Source organism: Rhinopithecus bieti, unplaced genomic scaffold (assembly GCF_001698545.2).
Source record: "Rhinopithecus bieti isolate Rb0 unplaced genomic scaffold, ASM169854v2 scaffold_70066, whole genome shotgun sequence".
Classification (NCBI taxonomy): domain Eukaryota; kingdom Metazoa; phylum Chordata; class Mammalia; order Primates; family Cercopithecidae; genus Rhinopithecus; species Rhinopithecus bieti.
The window spans coordinates 588,070-593,876 of record NW_016826556.1 but is presented as its reverse complement, the minus strand read 5'-3'; the positions used below and the strand labels follow the sequence as shown (position 1 = coordinate 593,876).

The 5,807-nt window shown below is 38.5% G+C and overlaps 1 long non-coding RNA gene across 1 annotated transcript in view; it reads right to left on the bottom strand.

The window, feature by feature from the left end:
- LOC108523006 (uncharacterized) overlaps positions 1 to 5,807 on the bottom strand; it is a 20,787-nt gene that overhangs the window by 1,470 nt on the left and 13,510 nt on the right. The window contains exons 2-3 of the long non-coding RNA XR_001883663.1: positions 3,462 to 3,530; positions 2,408 to 2,520 (exon numbers count right to left, since the gene is read on the bottom strand). This is a non-coding gene — a long non-coding RNA (uncharacterized LOC108523006). The remainder of the gene's footprint in view (positions 1 to 2,407; positions 2,521 to 3,461; positions 3,531 to 5,807) is intronic.

The window sequence follows — 5,807 nt, the reverse complement described above, 5'->3', positions numbered from 1 at the left end:
AAAAGTCAAAACCTTTACTCATTAATGGAGGGAAAACTTAACTTTCCAAACAGTCTGTCTTTGTCTTTCCCTTCTTTTCTTTTCTTTTCTTTTTTTTTTTTTTGGTAGTGTATTTAAAAGGCAAACAACCTGTAATCCCAACACTTTGGGAGGCCAAGGTGGGCGGATCACGAGGTCAGGAGATCAAGACCATCCTGGCTAACATGGTGAAACACTGTCTCTACTAAAAATACAAACAGTTAGCTGGGCGTGGTGATGGGTACCTGTAGTCCCAGCTATTTGGAAGGCTGAGGCAGGAGAATGGCGTGAACCCAGGAGGTGGAGCTTGCAGTGAGCCAAGATCACGCCACTAGTCTCCAGCCTGGGTGAAAGAGTGAGACTCCGTCTCAAAGAAAAAAAAAAAGCAAATATCTTTTATTATCTTTTCATATTACATGAAAATCTTGTTCAAGTGAGGTCAAATTTCACCCGTGCATTAGTGGCTATTAATATCAACCCCAATTTTTGATAAAACATCATAGATAAATCTATCCAAGCTTAATCAGTTTGACCATAAGGCAAGATTTTTATAAACCTTTTATAACTCTTTTAACTCTTTACAAATTTTTGTTAAACAGCAGATTAGTGCTTTAAGAAAACCATGTTTTGCTTTTATTTGATGTTCAGTTTATGGAAAAACTGCATAATACTCGTTTAAATTTAGTCAGTATGTTCACACATATAATTTCTTTTACAAGGTTCATTTTTACAAACCTTCCAAAACTCATTTAGACCTTTAGCTTTATCTTATTTAATTTTAAAACAGTTCTTTAATTCTCTAGACAAACTTGTACATTCCCTGCCTTCTTCTATCTCTTACCAAAAACACATTTCATTCTCCTCACACACCTTGAATGTAAACCTATTTTTTTCAGTAGTCTTAATTACATGTTATAATGGTAATTCTTAGCAACTTTCACTTTTGGTGCATAAATTTTCTTTTACAAATCCCTTTGTGACTTACATAGGACATCTACAACATGCTTGGACTTTCTGACTTGTCCTAAACATCCCTCCTTTTAAACAAACAGTCATTTTACTTTAGGACACGAATTTACTATACAATATTCTTTCTTATATAAAATCTTTTTCTTTATAATATTTTTTGCATAGGTAGGGGTAGGCTACTTCCACATATCCCCAGGCCTTATTCAGAATTTAATGACTCCAAAAGAAATTGAGCAATTTCCAAAAGTCAAAGCAGTTTATGGCCTTAAAAGCATTAAGCAAACCTAATATCTGACCTGCATGATTTAGACTAAATGTATTTATTTTATTAACAATCTTTAAAGCTCTGTTTATTTCCCAAAGATTACTAAAGTTACATGAACTAAAAGGCATTATAGTTTTTATTTGTCTTCCAAAGTATTTTATATAAGTGATTTGATTTAAGCCAATTAATTAGAGCTCTTATATATAAACATTTCACACACAACACATATATAACTACACAGACAGACAGAAGGTTACTACAGTAGTTGTAAGACTTTTCTTTTGCCAGTTTTAAAGTTTCTTAATTGGATTACTGGCTTTAGGGTGGAGTCCTTGAAAGAACAAGACCAGGAAAGGGTCTCTGGTGACTTCTGAGGAGTCCCAGGCTCTTAGAGCTTCAATATTTGCTTTTAATTAAGCTGACTTTTAACCATAGCACTCTTTAACAAAATCTTTTTCAAATTTCTTATACCTATCTTTAGCCAGGCCAAACAGCTGGTATTTCTGGCTTTTAAACTTTACCAAAAGTAACCTCATAGGTACTCTGAGAAAGGAAAAATCAAGACAGTTGGTGGAGAGGAAAAGAATAACAAAATGGCAAAGTTCACCCAAATATCAACCAGAAAGGCTCATCCACTAAGCTAGGGATTGAACCCTGAACTCGGGACACCATTGTGAAAAGAGAAAGCACAGCCACATGGTTACAAGTTCAATCTCTCAAGGACATAACTGACCATTTTCCTGGGCCATCTTGAACATCAGGCTTATGGGGTTTTAGACATGCATTTAATCCTAAGGTACCACTCTTTACGACAGAACAATACAGAAAGACACACAAAGCACACCAGATTCACTACAGCTTAAAACCAGCCTCAGAATTCTTTTTCATATTAACCAAAACTTTACAGAGGAGATAAGCAGTATTTTTCACCACTCATTTAACCAGTTTTACAGAGAAAATAGGGAGAAAAGCTAGAAATCTGATTGCCAAGGAATTCTAACCCTTTTGCCAGCATGCAAGCAGCCCTAGTGACCCAGTTTGCTGCACCATCAACCTGGGGGCCAAGTTGCATAATAAAGGAAAATTATCATTTTTTTTGTTCTGCCCGGAGCAAAATATGTGCGATGAAATGTGGACATTAGCCACTCTGCTTACCTCCCAATATCACACTGGCAAGGCTTAAATTTGCCTTCAGATGAGCCCCGTCATCTTTAATCCAACCTCTGACTAGGAATTTCAACACATGGTTTCTGGGCAAGATGGTTGACCTGGGTAACAGAAAAGATAGAAAAGGCAAAGTAGAGAAAGAAAGGTATTGCCTGTGGCAGGGTGGGGAAGGTGAAGAGCTCAGGGAGGCCAGATAAAGACCCACCCACTGCAGTGACACTGAAAAGTTCAGGCAGCCGCTTGTCAGTAGCAAAGGGATCTTTTCCAGCAGTCCCATCAGCTTTCAAGTTTCCCCTTTTGGGGAGGAAAAAGCTCCCCATATCCCATGGTCCTGTAAATGCCTTATCCTGTCACCCATATCTATCAGCAAAAAGTGTAAGACAGATTGATCCAAAGAGAATAACAGTTAATATACCATAGTGCCAAACCCATTCTTAGCCGAAAGGGACTTTACTGAGAGCCCTCATTTTTAAATGTATTTCAATGAATTGTTATTCATTTGGAATTTTCCATTTTAAGTTATCTTTAGTAAGATTTTGCCATTTCTGTAAGACTTCACTGCCTCCTGGGCATAATGTATATGCCAGAAATAACTCAGTTTTCCAGAAATTAAGGATCCCATTTTTGCCCAAAATATTGGCTTTAATCTCAGGTTCTCTTGATTGACTTAGCCAATGATTTTTCCTACCTAAGCATGCAAGCTAAAGGAAACAAAGAGGTAGAACACAAAAATCCTCATGAATTTTCAAAAGCCAAATTTTATAACCCCTGCAATATTACTGCTTAATACCAGTTCCTTTCTGACCAAGTCAGATATGTGGAGCCTCTAACTGGATCCAAGTCAGTTAATTCCTGGATCAAATCCTGGACCCAGCCCAGATTCTGTCGTGACTTCAAACCCAGTTTGGATCAGAAATTTGCTTGAAGAAACAGCGAGCTAAAAGCACAAATCCATGGAGCTCTGAAATCCGAGACAGAGAGCTTACCCATGATCCCCAGCTGCTATGAGAGATTAATTGACAAAAGTGGGTCCTGCAGGTACCTTGTTTGTTCATTCAGTGCTCCAAGTGCTTGCTAGAAGCTCTACTTTGGATCCCGCTTCTGACACCATCTGATAACAGAAAAACTTCAGCCAAAATAAATTTAAAGGAGTTTAAGTGAGCAATGAGCAATTCATGGATCAGGCAGCCCCTGGAATCACAGCAGATTTAGAGACTCCAGCACAGCAACATAGTAGAAGATTTATAGACAAAAATGGGAAATGATATACAGAAATCAGAAGTGAGGTACAGAATGGCTGGATTGGTTACAGGTTGGCATTTGCCTTATTTGAACACAGTTTGAATACTCAACAGTGTATGAATGGTTGAAGTATGGCCACTGGGATTGGCCAAGACTCAGCTATTGTTATAGGCACATACTCCTAAGTTAGGTTTTCAATCTTGTCTATCTATTAAATTAGGCTGCAGTTCGTCCATATGGACTCATATATAGAAGTACAGAGTCCCTTCTCAGGCCATATTTAGTTTGCTTTAACAGGAGAAACTAGTGTACAGTTTAGCTTTGAAACAAAGACAATAACAGTTTTTTTCCCAAAACAAACCTTAAAATTGTTTGAAATGCTTGTTCCCCAGTGCCATAAATAAATAGCACTTGAGCTCTTTTCCTCCCTGACTGTCTGAAGATAGTGCCATCATGAATGACACTGTAACTATCCGCACTAGAAAGTTCATGACCAACCGACTACTTCAGAGGAAACAAATGGTCATTGATGTTCTTCACCCTGGGAAGGCAACAGTGCCTAAGACAGAAATTCGGGAAAACTAGCCAAAATGTACAAGACCACACCGGATGTCATCTTCGTATTTGGATTCAGAACTCATTTTGGTGGTGGCAAGACAACTGGCTTTGGCATGATTTATGACTCCCTGGATTATGCAAAGAAAAATGAACCCAAACATAGACTTGCAAGACATGGCCTGTATGAGAAGAAAAAGACCTCAAGAAATTTCTGTTTTTTCCTGGAGTCTCTGGTACTGGCACATTTAGTTGATCATAGAAAGTCTGAAATACTGGTTCTGGAGAGTGTCTTTGAACCTCTCCTTTTATTAGGATGCTTACGCTAGGATCTAGTACTTTTTAATCTATGCCTAATGTTACTTTTTTGGGGGAGGGGTCTGAAGGGTTTGTGATTACCAATTCTAAAGTGTTGCAGCTCCCAGTCATGCAGGAGGGGCTGACTTTTCCTTTTTGGAGCCGAACAGGATTTATTTTTTATTTTTTATTAAGTGGCCCAAATGACACAAGACAAGTATTGACACATTTCACATAAATTAGATTCTTGACAGATATACTAATTTTTGCTGTGTAACGTTTTTCTTAATCTAGAGAACGGCATCCTATCCCATGCTGCTTACTATTAATAGCAGCACAGGCATCAAATTTTAAGGTTACATTTTTGGGGACCCCTCTTTCTTCTGTTCTAGCTATTACTTTACTTGTGTCACTTAGAAAAGGACCAGTCCTTAATTTTATTTTAAAAACTGTGATCATGGGAGGCTTAAAAAGGGTCATAACAGGCATCAGGCTGGTTATTTCCTGGGCTACATACCTTGGATAGAATAGCATTATACAAACAAGTTTCTTTTAGAGTCCTGGTACATTTACAATAACTATAAAATTATAGGATTGTAGCCATCTTTTGTCCTACTTCAGTGACTTGATGTATATACTGGGAACAGCCCTGAGTCTGAGGAAGGTCAGTTGAAGTTCTTAATGTACAAGTCCAAATTTTAAGGAAAATGAGTCCCACAATGAGTTTCCTCATGCTTCGGCCGTGTGTGGATCAGTCAGCTTCCAGGTGTGACAGGAGCAGGGCTTGTCATCTTCTTCAGAGTCACTTTGCAGACGTTGGTGAAGCTGCTCCCATCCACGTACAGCTCCCGGTCTACTGATGTTTAAGGATGGTCTTGGAGGTTGGGCCCACTAGAATAAACTGAGTCCAGTACTTTTATACAGTTATGTTTAACTGGGCTCTCTGATACCAAGAGCAAGGTGGCAGATTTAGGGTACTGCAAACTTCAATGGTTATGTGGAGATTTCACAGAGCAAGCTTTGGTATTTAGTTAGTCTAGCATTTATTAGCTAATGGTGTCCTTTGGTATTTATTAAAATCACCACAACATGGGGGGACTTTAGGTTTTGCCTAAGAGTTAGCTTATCTGCTTCTTATGCTAACAGGGCCATTGCTGCCAGGGCCCTTGAACATGGCTGCCAGTCTTTGGAAACCTGGTCTATTATTTTGAGAGATGGGCCACTGGCCTTGGCCAGGGCCCTACAGTCTGGGTTAAAACTCCAATGGCTTTTTTTTTTTTTTTTTTTTTTTTTT